This window comes from Triticum dicoccoides, chromosome 2A (genome assembly GCF_002162155.2).
Source record: "Triticum dicoccoides isolate Atlit2015 ecotype Zavitan chromosome 2A, WEW_v2.0, whole genome shotgun sequence".
Classification (NCBI taxonomy): Eukaryota; Viridiplantae; Streptophyta; class Magnoliopsida; order Poales; family Poaceae; genus Triticum; species Triticum dicoccoides.
Genome location: NC_041382.1, coordinates 12,415,930 through 12,440,031, shown reverse-complemented (window position 1 = coordinate 12,440,031; position 24,102 = coordinate 12,415,930). Strand labels below are relative to the sequence as shown.

General features: G+C 43.0%; 1 pseudogene; it reads left to right on the top strand.

The window, feature by feature from the left end:
* The first annotated feature begins 20,914 nt into the window (after positions 1-20,914).
* Positions 20,915-24,102, top strand: part of LOC119352743 — a 6,499-nt pseudogene continuing 3,311 nt past the window's right edge.

The following is a 24,102-nucleotide window of genomic DNA, read 5'->3' as shown; positions in this document are numbered from 1 at the left end:
TTAAAAAACTTTCTTAAAGTGCTGTGGAAAAACAATTCCAAGCTCCCTAAAATCAAAACTTTCGCTTGGCGTCTTCTTAGTAAATCTCTGCCTACTGGTATGAGAGCAGGTAAATTTTTCGGTCATATTTCTCAAATTTGTTCTAGATGTGCGCATCAAGAAGACTATTTCCATCTTTTTTTCCTTTGTCACTTTGCTAGAGCTGCCTTGTTTGCGCACCCTTGGTTTATTAGATCCGACACTCTGGTTCATAATCATGATTCTCTCCTTTCAACCATTACTTCTTTTCTGAATTCTGGTCATCCTTTTGCTTCCATGCAAAATATTTTCAATTTCTTATGGTGCATTTGGAAAGAAAGGAATGAGCTCCTTTTTTAGCACATGGAAGTACACCCGAACAGGATTCACATCATGGCTGCAAATACAGACTGCGCGTTGCAGGCTGAGGCACTGGTGTCAGGACAAGTGTACAACAGTTTTTCACACAGTTTGAATAATGAATAACATATACCTCTGCAGGGTACAACTATCAAGTCTGATCTCATCATTAAAGGGAATAAAATTTATTCTAATGCGGCCTTTCAATCTTCAAAAATTCCAGGTATTATGAGGGGACAGGTTGGTACAGGTATTGGAATTTACTTTTCTATTCCCGTTGATCATGGTGAGATTAATATTCAGATTCAGGCATCTGCCCCTGTAACCACAGATCCTACTCATGCATAAGCCAAAGCTCTTTCTTGCGCTGCTCTTATTGCAAACAAATTGAATGTGCAGCAACCTACTTTTTTCACTGATTGTCTTCCTCTCGCTTCTGCTGCTGCTTCTAAGACCATTTCCCACCCTGCTACTCCTTGGAATATTAGAAATGAATTAGCCTCTTTTAATAGCATTTATTATATTCTAAATGCTCAGGTGTTCCACATTTCTAGGAATCTAAATGGAGTGGCTCACAATCTTGCACAACAGGTGTACCAGGCTTCAGATCAGCCACTGATGATTTGCTCTACAAGATCACATGACACAAACCTCTGTCCTGTTGCGGCTGCTCTAGCTCAATTCTCTGGCACAGGGTTCCAACTACACAAGGTGTATTGCTACTAAAAACAGCACTCAAAGCAAGGGTCCTCCTGCCTGCAAGAATAGTTGGACTCTGGTGTTACCACAAGCATATGACAACACATCTCTACCGGTGCTGCTGGTCTTTTCTTTAAGCTGCAGTTCATCTGGTTGATTAGTTTTCAACCTATCTCTGCTTCTCCATTGCAACCTCTTTTTCGGGCTCTGTCTCTTATTCTTCAGTCTGTTGCCCCTGTAACTTGTAATGACCCCATAAGCTGTCAATGGAAATTTAGGCACCTTTCAGGTGCCTTGCTTTGTTCAAAAAAAAATGTCGTACAACATCGGATGAAAAGTTGTCACTACATGTAGCACTGCTCAGTGATTGGGCGTCTGCGTAGTGGAGTAGATCACTTAATTGCAGCACGACCACTTGCTTAGTGGACTAGATCAGTGTTTCTTAGAGAGAGACGAGTATATCTATATACAGAGAGACATGCATGTATGCAGCACTACATGTTGAATATCATGGTTATTATGGAAATATAGGATAGCGTAGGATTTCTTTTGACTTGTCTTGTACTCCAAATAGACCATTCTACTTCTATATATACATATATGCCCATGAGACTCAAGCAATACAACGAACAACTATTCGACCAATCCTCTTTCCCTTCTCACATGGTATCAGTTTCCGGATTCTAAACCCTAGCCGCCGCCACTTCCGCACCTACGCGCCGCCCCTGGGGCGGTCGGCCTCCATGACCGCCGCCGGGGGCCGCGCCGCTCATACCTAGGGTTCGTCCGCCGGTCGTGTTGACCGGCTGCCCTAGACAGTCTTTTTCCCGAGCCCTTGCTCTGGGTTTCTCCGCTCTCTCGCCGTTCATTTTGATCGGCGTTTTTCTTTTTGGTTTTCCAATCTATACTTGATCGGTTTGTGTCGCCCGCCGCCGCCGTCGACCCCCGTGCGTCTCTTCACCGACCCGGCGGCCTCGCGCGATAGGCGGCCCCTAACGGGTGTCGTCCATGCGTCTGCCTGTCCATCGCCCCGACCCGGCGGCCTCGCGTCGTCCACGCGTCCATCCGCTCGTCGATCTACGCCAGCCATCACAGCCCTGTCCTCGAGTTTAGCGCCCCTCCGCCGATCGAGCAACAGGCTGCCGCTACATCCCCCTTCAGGCCGCAGCGCCGCTGCCCCGTGGTTCTCCCAGTGGCTGCACCGCTCCGCGCCGCCGCTGGATCGCCCATTCAGGCCGTAGTGCCACGGCAAGTGATCTCCGCCGCCACCCTGAGGCCGTTCCCGTGGTTGCACCACCTCGCGCGCTGCTACTGCGTCGCCCCTTCGGTTCGTAGTGCCACGGCCCGCGGTCAACCGCCGCACCGAGGCCGTTGCTACGTCTTCAGCTTGCGTTGGTTTTCCCCGAAGAGGATGGGATGATGCAGTAGAGTAGCGTAAGTATTTCCCTCAGTTTTTTAGAACCAAGGTATCAATCCAGTAGGAGCCCATGCTCAAGTCACTCGTACGTACACAAAGCGATAGCTACTCGCAACCAACGCGATTAGGGGTTGTCAAGCCCTTCACGGTCACTTACGAGAGTGAGATCTGATAGATATAATATTTTTGGTATTTTTGATATAAAGATGCAAAGTAAAAAAGTAAAGGCAAAGTAAATAGCAAAACAATATAAAAGTGATGGAGATTGATATGATGAGAATAGACCCGGGGTACATAGGTTTCACTAGTGGCTTTTCTCAAGAGCATAAGTATTCTATGGTGGGTGAACAAACTACTGTTGAGCAATTGATAGAATTGTTCATAATTATGAGAATATCTAGGCATGATCATGTATATAGGCATCACGTCCGTGACAAGTAGATCGAAACGATTCTGCATCTACTACTATTACTCCACTCATCGACCACTATCCAGCATGCATCTAGAGTATTAAGTTAAAAACAGAGTAACGCCTTAAGCAAGATGACGTGATGTAGAGAGATAAATTCATGCAATATGAAATAAACCCCATCTTGTTATCCTCGATGGCAACGATACAATACGTGCCTTGCTGCCCCTTCTGTCATTGGGAAAGGACACTGTAAGATCGAACCCAAAGCTAAGCACTTCTCCCATGGCAAGAACTACCAATCTGGTTGGCCAAACCAAACGGATAATTCGAAGAGACTTGCAAAGATAACCAATCATACATAAAAGAATTCAGAGAAGATTCAAATATTATTCATAGATAGACTTCATCATAAACCCATAATTCATCGCTCTCAACAAACACACCGCAAAAAGAAGATTACATCGAATAGATCTCCACGAGAGAGGGGGAGAACTTTGTATTGATATTCAATGAGAGAGAAGAAACCATCTAGCTACTAACTATGGACCCGAAGGTCTGAGGTAAACTGCTCACACTTCATCAGAGAGGCTATGATGATGTAGAAGCCCTCCGTCATGACGGCCCTCTTCCGGCGGAGCTCCGGAACAAGCCCCAAGATGGGATCTCGTGGATACAGAAAGTTGTGGCGGTGGAATTAGGTTTTTGGGTCCTGTTCTGATCGTTTGGCGGTACGTGTGTATATATAGGAGGAAGGAGTATGTCGGTGGAGCACCAAGGGGCCCACGAGGCAGGGGGCACGCGCTAGGGGGGCGCCCCCCACCATCGTGACCACCTCTTTGATCCCTTGCAGTAGGGTCCAAGTCTCCTAGATCACGTTCGGTCAGAAAATCACGTTTCCGAAGATTTTATTCCGTTTGGACTCCATTCGATATTATGTTTATCCGAAACACTGAAATAGGCAAAAAACAGCAATTCTGGGCTGGGCCTCCGGTTAATAGGTTAGTCCCAAAAATAATATAAAAGTGGAAAATAAAGCCCAATATAGTCCAAAATAGTAGATAATATAGCATGGAGCAATCAAAAATTATAGATACGTTGGAGACGTATCAGGCATCCCCAAGCTTAATTCCTACTCGTCCTCGAGTAGGTAAATGATAAAAAGAGAGTTATGTCTTCTTAATTGTGGTATGAATATTCAGATTAGAAAGATTCAAGACAAAAGTTTATATTGACATAGAAAATAATAATACTTCAAGCATACTAACAAAGCAATTATGTCTTCTCAAAATAACATGGCCAAAGAAAGTTATCCCTACAAAATCATATAGTCTGGCTATGCTCCATCTTCCCTACACAAAGTATTTAAATCATGCACAACCCCGATGACAAGCCAAGCAATTGTTTCATACTCTAACTTTTTCAAAACTTTTTCAATCTTCACGCAATACATGAGCGTGAGCCATGGATATAGCACTATAGGTGGAATAGAATGGTGGTTGTGGAGAAGACAAAAAAGGAGAAGATAGTCTCACATCAACTAGCCGTATCAACTGGCTATGGAGATGCCCATCGATAGATATCAATGTGAGTGAGTAGGGATTGCCATGCAACGGATGCACTAGAGCTATAAATGTATGAAAGCTCAACAAAAGAAACTAGTGGGTGTGCATCCAACTTGCTTGCTCACGAAGACCTAGGGCAATTTGAGGAAGCACATCATTGGAATATACAAGTCAAGTTCTATAACGTAAATTTCCCACTAGTATATGAAAGTGACAACATATGAGATTCTCTATATGAAGAACATGGTGCTACTTTGAAGCACAAAATATGAGACTCGCTATATCATGGTGCTACTTTGAAGCACAAGTGTGGGAAAAAAGGATAGTAGCATTGCCCCTTTTTTTATTTATTTATATTTTTTTGGCCTTCTTTTCTTTTCTTTGGCCTTTTTTGGGACAATGCTCTATTGAATGATGATTATCACACTTCTATTTATTTACAACTCAATGATTACAACTCGATACTAAAACAAAGTATGACTCTATATGAATGCCTCCGGCGGTGTACCGGGATATGCAATGAATCAAGAGTGACAAGTATGAAAGAATTATGAACGGTGGCTTTGCCACAAATACTATGTCAACTACATGATCATGCTAAGCAATATGACAATGATGGATGTGTCATGATGAACAAGATGGTGGAAAGTTGCATGGCAATATATCTTGGAATGGCTATGGAAATGCCATAATAGGTAGGTATATATGGTGGCTGTTTTGAGGAAGGTATATGGTAGGTGTATGATACCGGCATAAGGTGCGCGGTATTAGAGAGACTAGCAAGGGTGGAAGGGTGAGAGTGCGTATAATCCATGGACTCAACATTAGTCATAAAGAACTCATATACTTATTGCAAAAATTTAGAAGTTATCAAAGCAAAGTATTACGCGCATGCTCCTAGGGGGATAGATTGGTAGGAAAAGACCATCGCTGGTCCCCTACCGCCACTCATAAGGAAGACAATCAATAAATAAATCATGCTCCGACTTCATCACATAACGGTTCACCATACGTGCATGCTACGGGAATCACAAACTTCAACACAAGTATTCTTTAAATTCACAACTACTCAACTAGCATGACTTTAACATTATCACCTCCATATATCAAAACAATCATCATGCTTCAATCTTTTCTTAGTATTCAACACACTCAAAAGAAAGTTTCACAAATCTTGAATACCAAGCATATTATTATTAGGCAAATTACCATGCTATTAAGGGACTCTCAAATTAATTTAAGTGAAGCATGAGAGATCAATAGTTTCTTTAAAATGAATCCACCACCGTGCTCTAAAAGATCTAAGTTAAGCACATAGAGAAAAATTATCTAGCTCAAAGGATATAAGTGGAAGCACACAGAGCAAAATTATCTAGCTCAAAAGATATAAGTGAAGAACATAGAGCAAAATTATCTAGCTCAAAAGATATAAGTGAAGCACATAGATTATTCTATCAAATTTTAATTCATGTATGGCTCTCTCAAAAGGTGTGTACATCAAGGATGATTGTGGCATATAACAAACAAAGACATGAATAATACAAGACTCTCCAAGCAAAACACATATCATGTTGGTGAATAAAAATATAGCTCCAAGTAAATTACCGATGGAAGTGGACGAAAAGAGGGGATGCCTTCCAGGGCATCCCCAAGCTTTGACTTTTTGGTGTCCTTGGATTATCTTGGGGGTGCCATGGGCATCCCCAAGCTTAGGCTCTTGCCACTCCTTGTTCCATGATCCATCAAAATAATTCACCCAAAACTTGAAAACTTCACAACACAAAACTCAAGATAGAAAACTCGTGAGCTTCGTTAGTGAAAGAAAACAAAAGACCACTTTAAGGTACTGTAATGAACTCATTCTTTATTTATATTGGTGTTAAACCTACTGTATTCCAACTTCTATATGGATTATAAACTATTTTACTAGCCATAGATTCATCAAAATAAGCAAACAACACACGAAAAACAGAATTTGTCAAAGACAGAACAGTCTGTAGTAATCTGTAGCTAGCGCAAAATATGGAACCCCAAAAATTCTAAAATAAATTTCTGGATGTGAGGAATTTATCTTTAATCATCTGCAAAAAGATTAACTAAATATCACTCTTCAAATAAAAATGACAGCACTTCTCGGGAGTTCTAAAGTTTCTGTTTTTTACAGCAGGTTCAACAAGACTTTCCCCATGTCTTCCCAACGGTTGTACTTGGCACAAACACTAATTAAACACAAAAACACAACCAAAACAGAGGCTAAATAATTTATTTATTACTAAACAGGAGCAAATAGCAAGGAATACAAATAAAATTGGGTTGCCTCCCAACAAGCGCTACCGTTTAACGCCCCTAGCTAGGCATAACGAGTAAGAATAGATCTAGGTATTGCCATCTTTGGTAGGTAATCCATAAGTGGCTCTCATGATAGTTTCATATGGCAATTTTATTTTCTTTCTTGGAAAGTGTTTCATGCCCTTTTTTAATGGAAATTGAAATCTAATATTCCCTTCCTTCATATCAATAATCGCACCAACCGTTCTAAGGAAAGGTCTACCAAGAATAATAGGGCAAGAAGGATTGCAATCTATATAAAGAACAATGAAATCTATGGGCACATAATTCCTATTTGCAACAATAAGAACAACATTAATTCTTCCCATAGGTTTCTTAATAGTGGAATCCGCAAGATGCAAGTTTAGAGAGCAATCATCAAAATTACGGAAATCTAGTAAATCAGACAAAGTCTTGGGAATAGTAGAGACACTAGCACCCAAATCACACAAAGCATAAAACTCATGATCTTTAATTTTAATTTTAATAGTTGGTTCCCACTCATCATAGAGTTTTCTAGGGATAGAAACTTTCAACTCAAGTTTTCCTTCATAAGATTGCATCAAGTCATCAACAATATGTTCGGTGAAGGCTTTATTTCGACTATAAGCATGTGGAGAATTTAGCACGGATTGTAACAAGGAAATACAATCAATCAAAGAGAAATTTTCATAATTAAATTCCTTGAAATCCAATATAGTGGGTTTAGCAACATCTAGATTTTTATTTCTTTCCATCCCACTTTCATCAATTTCATCATTAAGATCTAAACACTCCGAATTTTTAGAACGCCTTCTAGGTAAAGGAAGATCATATTCAGTTTCATCAAGATTCATATTGCAAAATAAAGATTTAATAGGATACACATCAATAACTTTTAGATCTTCATCTTTATTTTCATAAGAATTAGAAGAACACGCTTTAATAAAGGCATCTTTGGAAGCACGCATCCTAGCGGTTCTTTCTTTACACTCATCAATTGAAATTCTCGTGGCTTTTAGAGACTCGTTAATATCATGCTTAGCTGGAATAGATCTAACTTTCAAAGCATCAACATCAAGAGCAATTCTATCAACGTTCCTAGCCAAATCATTAATCTTAAGCAATTTTTCTTCAATCATAGCATTAAAATTCTTTTGCGAAAAAATAAATTCTTTAATATTAGATTCAAAATCAGAGGACATCTTATGATAATTTCCATAAGAGTTGTTGTAGGAATTCCCATAATTATTAGAAGGATTACTAGGATACGGCCTAGGACTAAAATTCCCTCTATAAGCGTTGTTACCAAAATTATTCCTACCAACAAAATTCACATCCATAGATTCATTGTTATTCTCAATCAAAGTAGACAAAGGCATATCATTAGGATCAGAAGAAACACTCTTAGTAGCAAATAATTTCATAAGTTCATCCATCTTTCCACTCAACACATTAATTTCTTCTATCGCATGCACTTTTTTATTAGAAGTTCTTTTAGTATGCCATTGAGAATAATTAACCATAATATTATCTAGGAGTTTAGTAGCATCTCCTAAAGTGATTTCCATAAAAGTGCCTCCCGCGGCCGAATCTAAAAGATTTCTAGAAGCAAAATTCAATCCAGCATAATTTTTTTGTATAATCATCCACAAATTAAAAACATGAGTAGGGCAATTACGTATCATTAATTTCATTCTCTCCCAAGCTTGTGCAACATGTTCATGATCAAGTTGTTTAAAGTTCATTATATCGTTTCTAAGAGAGATGATCTTAGCGGGAGGAAAATACTTAGAGATAAAAGCATCTTTGCACTTGTTCCATGAATCAATACTATTCTTAGGCAAAGATGAAAACCAAGCTTTAGCACGATCTCTTAGCGGAAATAGCTTCAATTTAACAACATCATTGTTGACATCTCTTTTCTTTTGCGTATCACATAAATCAACGAAGCTATTCAGATGAGTAGCGGCATCTTCACTAGGAAGGCCGGCGAATTGATCTTTCATAACAAGATTCAACAAAGCAGTATTAATTTCACAAGATTCAGCATCGGTAAGAGGAGCAATCGGAGTGCTAAGGTAATCATTATTATTGGTATAGGTGAAGTCACACAATTTTGTAGTATCTTGAGCCATCGCGACAAACAAGCAATCTAACACACGAGCAAACAAAAAGCAAGCGAAAAAAAGAGGCAAATAGAGAGGGAGGATAGAGAGAGAGAGGGCGAATAAAACGGCAAGGGTGAATTGGGGGGAGAGGGAAACGAGAGGCAAATGGCAAATAATGTAATGCGAGAGATAGGGATTGTGATGGGTACTTGGTATGTTGACTTTTTGCGTAGAGTCCCCGGCAACGGCGCCAGAAATCCTTCTTGCTACGTATTGAGCTTGCGTTGGTTTTCCCCGAAGAGGAAGGGATGATGCAGCAGTGTAGCGTAAGTATTTCCCTCAGTTTTTGAGAACCAAGGTATCAATCCAGTAGGAGCCAACGCTCAAGTCCCTCGTACCTGCACAAAGCGGTAGCTACTCGCAACCAACGCGATTAGGGGTTGTCAAGCCCTTCACGGTCACTTACGAGAGTGAGATCTGATAGATATAATATTTTTGGTATTTTTGATATAAAGATGCAAAGTAAAAAGTAAAGGCAAAGTAAATAGCAAAACAATATAAAAGTGATGGAGATTGATATGATGAGAATAGACCCGGGGGCCATAGGTTTCACTAGTGGCTTCTCTCAAGAGCATAAGTATTCTACGGTGGGTGAACAAATTACTTTTGAGCAATTGATAGAATTGTTCATAATTATGAGAATATCTAGGCATGATCATGTATATAGGCATCACGTACGTGACAAGTAGATCGAAACGATTCTGCATCTACTACTATTACTCCACTCATCGACCGCTATCCAGCATGCATCTAGAGTATTAAGTTAAAAATAGAGTAACGCCTTAAGCAAGATGACATGATGTAGAGAGATAAATTCATGCAATATGAAATAAACCCCATCTTGTTATCCTCAATGGCAACGATACAATACGTGCCTTGCTGCCCCTTCTGTCACTGGGTAAGGACACCGCAAGATCGAACCCAAAGCTAAGTACTTCTCCCATGGCAAGAACTACCAATCTAGTTGGCCAAACCAAACGGATAATTCGAAGAGACTTGCAAAGATAACCAATCATGCATAAAATAATTCAGAGAAGATTCAAATATTATTCATAGATAGACTTGATCATAAACCCACAATTCATCGGTCTCAACAAACACACCGCAAAAAGAAGATTACATCGAATAGATATCCACGAGAGAGGGGGAGAACTTTATATTGAGATTCAAAGAGAGAGAAGAAGCCATCTAGCTACTAACTATGGACCAGAAGGTCTGAGGTAAACTACTCACACTTCATCGGAGGGGCTAGAATGATGTAGAAGCCCTCCGTGATGACGGCCCTCTTCCGGCGGAGCTCCGGAACAGGCCCCAAGATGGGATCTCATGGATACAGAAAGTTGCCGCGGTGGAATTGGGTTTTTGGCTCCTGTTCTGATCGTTTGGGGGTACGTGTGTATATGTAGGAGGAAGGAGTACGTCAGTGGAGCACCAAGGGGCCCACGAGGCAGGGGGAGCGCCCTGGGGGCGGGGGGGCGCCCCCACCCTCGTGACCACCTCTTTGATCCCTTGCAGTAGGGTCCAAGTCTCCTGGATCATGTTCGGTGAGAAAATCACGTTTCCGAAGATTTTATTCCGTTTGGACTCCGTTTGATATTCTGTTTATCCGAAACACTGAAATAGGCAAAAAACAACAATTCTGGGCTGGGCCTCCGGTTAATAGGTTAGTCCCAAAAATAATATAAAAGTGGAAAATAAAGCCCAATATAGTCCAAAACAGTAGATAATATAGCATGGAGCAATCAAAAATTATAAATATGTTGGAGATGTATCAGCCGTCCGCTCCAGGCCGTCCCCGAGGCTGCACCGACCCTCGCGCTACCGCTACGTTGCCCCGTCGGGCCGTAGCGAGCATGGCACGCGATCCCTGCAACCGCCCTGAGGTCTTCCCCGCCATCGCCCCAACCTGCCCGCTACAGTTGCGTCGCCCCTTCAGACCGTAACGCTGCGGACCGCGGTCCACCACCATTGACGCGCGTTGACTTCCACGTGATATGCGCCGCACCGCCTCGGGAACGTCACCGTCCGCGCCGGTCTTCGTCACGCTGTCGGGTTCATTATCGCCTACTTCGGGCACCGCCGCCGCACTCCTTCTCTAGCCGCCGCCGCCTTCTTAGTCTGTCGCTGCTCTTCTTCCGCGGCTCCACGGCGACTACCTCGACACCGGCGACCCACGACTTGACACCGACTACGGCGTTCTTCACACGGCTACCTCGACTACGGACACCACCTACACTCTCGGCTACCTCGACAAACGGCACAAAGGGCTACCGCCATGCTTGAGCAACCTCCTCGGTTTCCACCCCAACCACTACTCCGTGATGCATCAACAGTTACGACTGTGGGGGGTGTCCATCGGCTTGCCTTCGGATTCTTCTCCAGTCTCACCGTCTGCGTCGCTATCGTTGTGACTGCGGGGGGATGTTGAGTATCATTGTTATTATGGAAACATAGGATAGCGTAGGATTTGTTCTGGCTTGTTTTGTACTCCAAGTAGATCATTGTACTCCTATATGTATATGCCATGAGGCTCAAGCAATACATCAATAATTCCACCAATCCTCTCTCCCTTCTAACACTACATAACCACAGCAAATCATTCACTTGAGAACGACGCCAATGGAGTTCCTTGTGCTCCTGGCCATTCTCCTATGCCTCCTTGCCGAAATGGTCATTCGGCGAAGCTACACTGGGTAAGCCCCTGCTAGTGCATGTTGGGTAACGCAGTATTTCAAAAAAAATTACCTACGATCACGCAAGATCTATCTAGGAGATGCATAGCAATGAGAGGGGAGAGTGTGTCTACGTATCCTCGTAGACCAAAAGCGGAAGCGTTTAGTAACGCAGTTGATGTAGTCGAACGTCTTCACGATCCAATCGATCAAGTACCGAACGCATGACACCTCCGCGATATGCACATGTTCAGCTTGGTGACATCCCTCGAACTCTTGATCCGGTTGAGGCCGAGGGAGAGTTCTGTCAGCACGACGGCATGTTGACGGTGATGATGAAGTTACCGGCGCAAGGCTTCGCCTAAGCACTACGACGATATGACCGAGGTGTGTAACTGTGGAGGGGGGCACCGCACACGGCTAAAAGATCAACTTGTGTGTTCTAGGGTGCCCCCTGCCCCGGTATATAAAGGAGGGAGGGGGAGGCCGGCCGGCCCTAGGGGCGCACCCAAGGAGGAGGTAGACCTACTAGGACTCCAAGTCCTAGTAGGATTCCACTTGGTGGAAGGGGATAGGAAGGGAGAGGGAGAGGGAAATGGGGCCGCACCCCTCCCTAGTCCTATTCGGACTCCCCATGGGGGGCACCTCCCCTATGTGGGTTGTCCTCTCTCTCCCCTATGGCCCATGATGGCCCATTGCACTCTGTTTTTACCCGAAACCATCCGGAACATTTTCCTTGTCCGAACGACATGGTCCAATATATCAATCTTTATGTCACGACTATTTCGAGACTCCTCGTAATGTCTGTGATCTCATCCGGGAATCCGAACAAACTTCGGTACATCAAATCACTTAACTCATAATACAAATCGTCATCGAACATTAAGCGTGCGGACCCTACGGGTTCGAGAACTATGTAGACATGACCGAGACAAATCTCCGGTCAATAACCAACAGCGGAACTTGGATGCTCATATTGGCTCCCACATATTCTACTAAGATCTTTATCGGTCAAACCACATAACAACATATGTTGTTCCCATTGTCATCGGTATGTTACTTGCCCGAATTCGATCGTCGGTACCATCATACCTAGTTCAATCTCGTTGCCGGCAAGTCTCTTTACTCATTCCGTAATGCATCATCACACAACTAACTCATTAGTCACATTTATTGCAAGGCTTATAGTGATGAGCATTACCGAGAGGGCCCAGAGATACCTCTTTGACATTCGGAGTGACAAATCCTTATCTCGATCTATGCCAACTCAACAAACACCATCGGAGACACCTGTAGAGCATCTTTATAATCACCAAGTTACATTCTGACGTTTGATAACTGATACGTCTCCAACGTATCTATAATTTTTGATTATTCCATGCTATTATATATTCTGTTTTGGACGTGACTAACGTCCAACCGTGCGGTCATTAGCAACAGATCCGCACGATTTGTATATTCAATCAATCAACCCTTCTTTTTTTTAACTGTGGCTGACGTAGATAAACGAGAGAAGGCACTGCATACTTATGCCTCAAAAAATGCATGCATGTATGTAAGACAGAATTGCTGACATCAGCGAAGATTCCGTCAAATTTCAAAATTTAAAATGTTTTCTAGCTCAAACTGTCGCTCTGATCAAAAAACTGTTTTCACATAAAAGATTCGTCACGACGAGACCTTCGAAACTAGATCCCATGTTGGTATGTTTCGACAACTTTTTTCCGGATAAAAAGTTACCAGGCATGTGCGACGTAAGTTATCACGACTGCGACATATAAGTTACCAAGTTGTTTTCATATTAACTACCCGGTATGAAAAGATGGTCCTCCAACTTTTCTTTCCACGTGCACATGCATATATTCACTATGATAAAACTAAGATGTCATTCTAAATTCTTCCTATTTCGAATTTTCAAAATCTTTATAGCTCAAACCGTCGCTTTGATCAAAAAATCATTTTCACATAAAAGATTTGTCGCAACGAAATCTTCAAACTAGATTCCACGTTGGTATGTTCCAACGACTTTTTCCAGATAAAAAAATTACCACGCATGTGCAACACAAGTTATCATGCCAGTTGAGCGCAAGTTATCATGTTCTTTACACATAACTTACCAGGGCATAAAAACTGATTTCTTCTACATTCTCCACACAAGCACATTCGTGTGTCCCTAGGGAAAGAAAAATGCTAATGTCAGGGAGGATCCCACCGAAACTCAAAAAGAAAAAAAAATGTTTTGTAACTCAAACAGTCGCTCAGATACAAAAATCATTTTCACATAAAAAATTCATTGCGATGAGACCTTCAAAACTAGGTCTCATGTTGGTATGTTTCGACAACTTCTTTTGGTCAAAAGTTTATCAAGCCTGGGTTAACTAAGTTATCAACTCTCTTGTGTGTGTGTGTATTACTATGCTATTCCCACACGAGTTACCGAAGGGTGTTTTTCAACAAGCCCCCCCCCCCCTCCGGTCAAAAGTTATCACACCTAGACTAAGTAAGTTATCAAGTCAGTTGTGCATATATCATAATGTTATTTAATTATGAGTTATCGGGTCAAAGTTATCATCGTGGTTGTACGTAAGTTTTCAGGTCTGCGGTGCATAAATTACCATGTAATTCGCACAAAAAATTACCGAGGACATGTTTCTTCAACTTTGTTTTCATAAGTCAAAAGTTATCAAACATCTTGCACATAAGTTATCAGTGCATAATTATGATGCTATTCACACAGAAGTTATCGGGGATGTATTACAAGAACCCCCACCCCCGCCAAATTTATCATTGTATTAGTACATAAGTTATCGTGTGTGTGATGCAAAAATTATCATGCTCTTCACACATAAGTTATAGGGATATGTTTTCAACCCCCCCCCCCACCCCGGGGTCGCGGTCAAAGTTACCACGGTATTTGTACGTAAGTTATAAGGTCTGCGGTTCCTATATTATAATGCTATTTACACAGAAATTGCAGGGTGTACTTCAACAATTTTTCCCGGGTCAAAAGTTATCATAGTGTTCGTATGCCTCATCAAAATTGTCTTCATTATCATTGTAGTGTTCAAGGAGGTACAACAAAGTGTATGTACCTTGTGAATGATACAATGGAGAAATGTAGCAAAAAATCATGATGAACTAATAGCTTTTATACCCAATATTATGCATTTGTTTTCTTGTAAGTGTTCTTCCTACTAAACCCAAGAAATTTAGGGTTAAAAATGCATCAACCTAAAAATACTAACAGAGCAGCTGAGCCATTTGACTATTAAAATGAAGAAAAAACAGTAGGAAAAAGAAGGAAAATTCGGTGTAAAAAAGGGGAAAAGGACATTTTATTATTCACGCCACGTTGTTTACAGGTACAAAAATTACAAAATCTGAATGTAGTCTCAACCTCAATCTAGTCCTGGTGGTTAGGGGCACTGCGAGATACCAAGGAGGTACTGGGTTCGATTCCATTTCCTCCCTAGTTTTTACTCTTTTCAGGAAGGAAAAGGGGAAGCGGGCAACGAGAGGGGGGAAAAAGTCCCGAACGGGAGCGGGAATCACGGGACGTGTGAAGCGGGAGCGGGAATCATGGGGCGACCGGGTTCGATCCGAATTTAACAGCAACCGAATCGTGCGGATCTGTTGCAAAATTACAGTCGGCAGGAATTTAGCTTTCTCGTTCTATTTTTGATGTTTAATGGGCTTTATTATACACTTTTATATTATTTTTGGGACTAACCTATTAACTGGAGGCCCAGCCCAAATCGGTGTTTTTTGCCTATTTCAGTGTTTCGAAGGAAAGAAATATCAAACGGAGTCCAAATGGAATAAAACCTTCGGGAACGTGATTTTCGGAACAAACGTGATCAGAGGACTTGGAGTGGACGTCAAGCAATCAATGAGGAGACCACGAGGCATGAGGGTGCGCCTACCCCCCCCCCCTGGGCGCACCCTCCACCCTTGTGGGCCCCTCGTACCAACACCAACCTACTTCTTCCTCCTATATATACCTACGTACCCCCAAACCATCAGACGAGGAGCCAAAACCCTATTTCCACTGCCGCAACCTTCTGTACCCGTGAGATCCCATCTTGGGGCCTTTTCCGGCGCTCCGCCGGAGGGGGCATCGATCACGGAGGGCTTCTACATCAACATCATAGCCTCTCCGATGATGTGTGAGTAGTTTACCTCAGACCTTCGGGTCCATAGTTATTAGCTAGATGGCTTCTTCTCTCTCTTTGGATCTCAATACAAAGTTCTCCTCGATTCTCTTCGAGATCTATTTGATGTAGCTCTTCTTTTTAGGTGTGTTTGTCGAGATCTGATGAATTGTGGGTTTATGATCATGATTATCTATGAACAATATTTGAATCTCCTCTAAATTCTTTTATGTATGATTGGTTATCTTTGCAAGTCTCTTCGAATTATCAGTTTGGTTTGGCCTACTAGATTGATCTTTCTTGCAATGGGAGAAGTGCTTAGCTTTGGGTTCAATCTTGCAGTGCTCGATCCCAGTGACAGTAGGGGAAACGACACGTATTGTATTGTTGCCATCGAGGATAAAAATATGGGGTTTATATCATATTGCATGAGTTTATCCCTCTATATAATGTCATCTTGCTTAAAGCATTACTCTGTTCTTATGAACTTAATACTCTAGATGCATGCTGGATAGCGGTCGATGTGTGGAGTAATAGTAGTAGATGCAGGCAGGAGTCGGTCTACTTGTCACGGACGTGATGCCTATATACATGATCATACCTAGATATTCTCATAACTATGCTCAATTCTATCAGTTGCTCGACAGTAATTCGTTTACCCACTGTAATACTTATGCTATCTTGAGAGAAGCCACTTGTGAAACCTATGGCCCCCGGGTCTATCTTCCATCATATTAATCTCCCACCAACGAGCTATTTCTGGCGCCGTTTATTTTGCTTTATTTACTTTTACTCTTTATCATAAAAATACCAAAAATATTATCTTATCATCTCTATCAGATCTCACTCTCGTAAGTGACCGTGAAGGGATTGACAACCCCTTTATCGCGTTGGTTGTGAGGTTCTTATTTGTTTGTGTAGGTGCGTGGGACTCGAGCGTGGTCTCCTACTAGATTGACACATTGGTTCTAAAAAACCGAGGGAAATACTTACGCTACTTTACTGCATCACCCTTTTCTCTTCAAGGGAAAACCAATGCAGTGCTCAAGAGGTAGCAAGAAGGATTTCTGGCGCCGTTGCCGGGGAGTCTACGCACAAGTCAAGACATACCAAGTACCCATCACAAACTCTTATCCCTCGCATTACATTATTTGCCATTTGCCTCTCGTTTTCCTCTCCCCCACTTCACCCTTGCCACTTTATTCGCCCTTCTTCTGTTCGTCTTTTCGTTTGCTTTGATGTCTCACTTGGCTCGTTTGCTCGTTTGGTTGGAATAGTTGTTTATTTATTGCCAAACAGAGAACCTAAGATCTATGGATCCTCATCTGCTTGCTAATCTTTTTAAAAAGATCCAATTATGATGAACCAATTGCTAGTGAGTTTTGTGCACTAGACTATCTTTATGAAGTTTTGCTTGAAATTTGTGAATCTGAAAATTGTGATGAAGTACTTTATGGAGTGATTCATGATGGATCTTTGAATAAAAAGCATGATTTTAATGATGATAGTATAAATTCTATTAATGTCAATTGTGTTTATAATATGCCAAACCCTAAGCTTGGGGATGCTAGTTTTTCTATGTCTACTACTTGTTGCAATGATCATGATTGGGTTGATTCTTCTTATGATCTTGAAAATTTATCTAAGCCCCATGATGAATATGAGATTGATAATAGTGTTTGCAATAATATTGAAAGTGGGTTTGGAAGAGTTTCGACTTTAGATCCCACATATTTAGAGAATGTTCAATCTTATGAAGTTTTTGATACAAGTGGGTTTGGAGAGGTCATGACTTTAGTTAATGTTAATCCCACTATTTTGGAAGAGTATCAACTTTGCATGCATGTGGATCGCATTGAGAATATGTTATGTGATAGCTATATTGTTGAATTTGAATATTATCCCACATGTAATTATTTTGAGAGAGGAAAATATGGTTGTAGAAATTTTCATCTTACTAAATTACCTCTCGTCATGTTGAGATTGCTACCGTCTCTTTCTTCTTCCTTACATATGCTAATTTTTGCTTGCTATGATAATTTGTTTGCTTGCTATGATAATTTGTTTGCTTAGAAAATGCCTATGCATAGGAAGTATGTTAGACTTAGATGTGTTTGTCACATGCTTTATGATACTCCTTTTGTGCTTCAACTCTTGTCTTTCATGTGAGCATCATTGAAATCTCAATGCCTAGCTAAAAATGCTTTAAAGAAAAGCGCTTGTTGGGAGGCAACCCAATTTTATTTTAGTTTTTTGCTTTTTGCTCCTGTTTAGGAATAAATTCTTTGATCTAGCTTATGGTTAGATGTGTTTTTATGTTTTAATTAGTGTTTTTGCCAAGTGAAACCTATAGGATCTTCTTGGATGATAGTTATTTGATCTTGCTGAAAATTCCAGAAACTTTCTGTTCACGAAAACAATTGTTTAAAATCACCAGAACGTGATAACATACTGATTCCAATTCCAATAGATCAATAAACAAATTATTTAGGTCGTCCTATTTTGGTAGATGTTTCTGAGTTCCAGAAGTTTGCGTTAGTTACAGATTACTACAGACTGTTCTGTTTTTGACAGATTCTATTTTTCGTGTGTTGTTTGCTTATCTTGATGAGTCTATGCTTAGGAAAATAGTTTATAAACCATAGAGAAGTTGGAATACAGTAAGTTTAACACCAATATAAATAAAGAATGAGTTCAACACAGTATGTTGAAGTGGTGTTTTGTTTTCTTTCGCTAACGGAGCTCACGAGATTTTCTGTTAAGTTTTGTGTTGTGAAGTTTTCAAGTTTTGGGTAAAGATTTGATGGATTATGGAACAAGGATTGGCAAGAGCCTAAGCTTGGGGATTCCCAAGGCACCCCAAGGTAAATCCAAGGACACCAAAAAGCCAAAGCTTGGGGATGCCCCGGAAGGCATCCCTCTTTCATCTTCGTCCATCGGTAACTTTACTTGGAGCTATATTTTTATTCACCACATGATAAGTGTTTTGCTTGGAGCGTCTTGTATGATTTGAGTCTTTGCTTTTAGTTTACCACAATCATCCTTGCTGTACACACCTTTTGAGGGAGACACATGATTCGGAATTTATTAGAATATTCTATGTGCTTCACTTATATCTTTTGAGCTATATAGTTTTTTCTCTAGTGCTTCACTTATATCTTTTAGAGCACGGCGGTGGTTTGTTTTATAGAATCTATTGTTCTCTCATGCTTCATTTATATTATTTTGAAAGTCCTACAAAACAGCATGGTAATTTGCTTTAATTGTGATATTAGTCCTAACATGATAGGCATCCAAGATGAGTGAAAACTTTCTTATAAGTGCGTTGAATACTAAGATAAGTTTGATGCTTGATATTTGTTTTGAGATATGAAGATAGTGATATTAGAGTCATGCTAGTTGAGTGGTTGTGAATTTGAGAAATACTTGTTCTAAAGTTTGTGATTCCCGTATCATGCACGTATGGTGAACCGTTATGTGATGAAGTCGGAGCATGATTTATTTATTGATTGTCTTCCTTATGAGTGGCGGTCGGGGACGAGCGATGGTCTTTTCCTATCAATCTATCCCCCTAGGAGCATGCGCGTAATACTTTGTTTTGATAACTAATAGATTTTTGCAACAAGTATATGAGTTCTTTATGACTAATGTTGAGTCCATGGATTATATGCACTCTTACCCTTTCACCATTGCCAGCCTCTTTAATACCGCGCACTTTTCGACGGAGGGTGTGCATTTTGTGTGTGTGACGAATCTATAGAACATTTATTTTTCAATGATCTACTGCTTGACCGGTTTGGGATCTTTTGAAATGTGCTTTTGATTTGGACTCTACCCCTGTGAATTTAGATGAGTGCTTCTCTAGTTGTATCAAAACATTCCCAAAACATGATAGGAAATTGGTCATGGTGGGGATTTCTGGTATGTTTTGATCTTTGTGGAAATGTAGAAATGATATGTGTTTTAATAGGTGATTGATTTGTGATCCCATGACTCTGAAGAAAATGATGTGTGCTTGAATTTTCGACTGGTCCGTTTTGCAGATAAAGGAGCCCGACACAAAATTACTGGCGAACGAGTAGCAAGTGCGACCTACAGAGCATCGCAAGGATGGAGGCTGGGGTTGCTTCAACTAAGTTCTAGTTTCATCCTAAAGAGGCCTTCCTGGGGTCTCTTTTTCTGCATGTCTGTAATAAGGCCGATCTTGTTACTGATGGTAGTAGTAGATGTTGGTACTAAACTCTAGACTTTATGCCCATATTTTGTGTCCCCCGAAGTGCTGGCCTTCGTTTTATATTGCAAGATTAGTAGCAAAAATGGCGACTGGTCGGGTCGTCGTGGCTCCCGGTCTGTATTTACCCAACTTATATTTTCATGCTTGTAGTCTGTCCCAAGACACATGATTTTCTATACTGACTAGGATAGTACCGTGTGTGTTTGCAACGGGATATAAATATCCTAGTACGTTAGCTTGTGATGTACCAATTCATATTATGTGATTATGTAAATAAATGTTTATCAAATCTTACATGCGATTTGCCTATGAGAAGTTTAGTAAATAAATTAGAATGAAATTGGTTGAGGAGATAAAATAGATTAAGGTGGTTGATTACTTTACGGTGAAGGTTAGACCAAGAGGTGGTGGGAAAAGAAAAGTGAAACATGAAAGCTTAAATTATTTTTAAATAATAATAGTTCCTCCATCACGTGTCTAGATGCATACATATCGAGATAAATCTAACAAAAGTAATTTCGAAGGGAGTAATAGTGAAAGGAGAAAAAAATCGAAGATGATAGCCTCTTTTTTTTATAGAGGAAAAGGGCATCCGTCGGGGTTCCATTCCATCAGAAACAAGAGACCCTGATAAGAGATAGTAGTCTCTCTTTTGCTAAATACAAAAGACCCTGACAAGTGCTTTATGTACACGTGTGATACAAACACTTGACAACTACGGACGTTTTTATGATAAATTTGGTGACGCGATGACAACAACTTTAGTTGTCAAGCATGACAATGTTTTTTGATGTTAACTTTCATTTTTTTTGTTTGTTTTTTCGTTTTGAATGATAATTTTAGCTGTAGAAGTGCTTCGCGGCACATGTTTGACATTTATCGTTTGTGATAAAAAAATCTGATAGGAAGGAAGTGTGAAATACTGTAGAATTTTCGGATAAGGCAAGGAAGAATCCTTGGGATGACTGATGATGGTGCGCCCCGGCAGCCGCGTGACCGTGGTCGTGGTCGGTCGGTCACCGGTATCCGCGCGGGAGCCTCCATCCCGGGGAGTTTCCGGGAAGCCGCCGTCGCGCCCTCCCTCCGGGGAGTTTCCGCGAAGCCGCCGCCGCCGCCCCGCAAACCGCGACCACAAAGCTGCTTGCTTGACCCACGGAGACGGACTGACGGACGCTACCTCTCCTCCTCACTCTCGCGGGCGACTTGTGGCGGCGGCTGGCGAACAGAGGTCAGCTTCCGATCCCCTCTCTTCTCCCCGGCCTTCCCGGTTCTCTCTCCTCTCGAATCTCCTATATCCCGGCGGATTTTGGTGCCGCGGGTGGTTCGGCGAATTTGGGGTCACGGCGGTCCGGTGGATTTCGGGGGCGCGGCGGTCCGACGGATCTTGGGGCGTGACGGTCCGGCGGATTTCGGGGCGCGGCGGTCCGGTGCGGTGGGGCGGGTTTTGGGGGCGCGGCGGTGGCGAGGATGTGAGGGGGGAGGCAGCCGCGTGAGGAGGCAGAGGGGAAGACGACGCCAACATCTGAGGGCTGTGTGCGTGCGCGCGGCCGGTGTGCTTGCTGCTTACTGTACTGATCTATTATGTCTCCCTTGCAGAAGTTTCAGGGCAACAGGGAGCAGAAAACAGGAGCCATCTATTTAGTCTGAATCTCGCCCTTACACGCGGTTGCCATGGCGCTGTGGACAGGGCTGGGTCAGGCGGCGACAGTGGCGCAGCTGGTCGGCGCGGACGTCGGCGGCCTCATCTCCATGATTGTGCAGGCCGCGATGACGGCTCGTCAGAACAAGAGTGAGTGTGAGCAACTTGCTCGTCGTGTCCTCATGATCGCGCAGCTGCTGCCGCACGTGCAGGAGCCAGAGGCGGCGCAGCCGCTGGCCGGGCTGGGTGACACGCTCCGGGACGCCCACGAGCTCGTCGTGTCGTGCCAAGGGCGGAGCGCGGCATACCAGTTCGTCATGGCCAGCAGGACAGCCGAAAAGTTCAGGGAGGTGCAGAGCAAGATCGACTCCTACCTCATCCTCTTCCCGGTGATCAGCCACATCGGCATAACACGCCGCCTTGAACGGATCTATAATGTCCTTGTTCAAGATGGCTCCACCAGAGATGAACCGTCTCCATTTCCACAGTCGTTGCAGCTGCAGGTAAATTGATCGTGCGGCTCCCTGACAAGACAATACAGAAATTGATACAGAGTTACGGAGCACACGCTCTCACTGCTCATTTATGATCTCATTTCTTGTGGTCTCTTTTTCAGGAATCTACACAGCTTGCTCAGGAGGTACTGCCACATGGAACCCAGGAATTCACGTTGGCGGAGATCGTGGCTGCCACCAATAACTTCGCCCCTAACACCGTGATCGGTGAAGGCGGGTCCGGAAAGGTGTACATGGGCAGGCTTTACGATGGGCGAGAGGTGGCCATCAAGAGCTTAAACAACTCACAGTCGCAATATTTAGAGGAGGAGTTTTGCACGGAGCTCGACATCCTATCACGGCTCCGGCACAAACACATCATCAGCCTCCTTGGATCGTGTGTGACTGTGAGCAAGGACAAGTGTCTGCTATCCACCCCACAAAAGAAGAAAAAGCACCAGCTGACCTGGTGGAAAAAGGAGCCAGAAGAACCCGAAGAGTCGGAAGAGCTACAGAGGTTCACTGTCTACGAGTACATGGAGAACGGTACGCTCTTCGACCACATGCATTCTGATCACGGCTCCTCCACGATGTCGCCGGTGAGGGGGTCCTGGAAGATGCGCATCGCTGTGCTCCTCGGCGTGTCACGCGCCATCGAGCACTTACACTGTCATGCCAACCCGCCGATCATCCACCGGGACATCAAATCGGCTAACATCCTTTTTGACGCCAATTGGGTGCCGCGTGTGTCAGACTTTGGCTTGTCGGTCGTCTGGGACATGGCGCAAGTGAGGAGTCGGAGTTGAAAGTCCACTAGGTTGTAGGAACATTTGGGTACCTCGCCCCTGAGTGCGCCTTTTCTGGTCGTCAGAAGCCGGCGAGTGACGTGTACAGCCTGGGCGTGGTGATGCTCGAGGTTCTGACAGGGAAAAGTGCATATTCTCAATTGAACGATCGGGCATATGGACCTTTGACAGACTTCGCACTCCCCATCATTGAAGTCGGTAATATTGAGTTGTTGGACAAGCGACCTGTACCGGAGCCAACGCCTTGGCAGCTGCAGGCGATGAAACGTGTGGCGCAGATTGCATGCTGCTGCGGGAAGTTGGATGCGAAGGACCGGCCGGCCATATCAGACATTGTTGCCAACCTCGAGATGGCGCACGAGTTGATGTGGAGCCATGTTTGTGGCCCTTCGTCGAACAAGTTGACCTCCCATCGGACTCACCACACTCCAGGAGCTCGTCATCGGCAGGCTACCATTCCGAGCTGGTACGCTACAAACTAATAATTGAACTCTGTTCACATAAATTCAACCATGTTCATACGGTGATGAAGGGGGCTCACTACTCACTTTGAGGTCTCTTAATTAGGAATCTGAGGCGTTGGAGGAGGGGCGTTGACAACAATCGTCGTTGAAGGCGTCCTCGGAAGGTGGTTCTCTTAATACACTTATTTTTTTCTTTTTTTTCGAAAAGGAGGAATACCCCCGGCCTCTGCATCTGGTCGATGCATACGGCCACTTTATTAATTATTAGCACAAAACCTTACAAAGTCGTACAACAGTAAGACCAAAGCCACCATCTTCGCAACCTCTGTCGCTACTCCTATCTAACTGATGAAGGAGCGCTGATGGTCTGGGCCTAATACCAAACAGACCTCGCAGCCAAACCTAACATCTAAGACCTGCGGTCCCAACCTGGACGCCTGCCAGGTATGGGCACCCACCAGTCCGGCGTGCTCCTCAACCAGGCCGCCCGCCGGGTATGAGGCCGCCACAACCACCTACCACATATCCATCTTCAGAGCTGTACTGTTGTAACTGCCTTGCTCGGTCTCGCTGCCGCCGACGCCACCACGACGCCAGACAGCGTCGACCTCCTGCGCGTGTCCGTCACCACACATCTGACGCCAAGCCTCCAGTTCTTAATACACTGATGAAGGTGCATTATAATGCTTGTTGCTC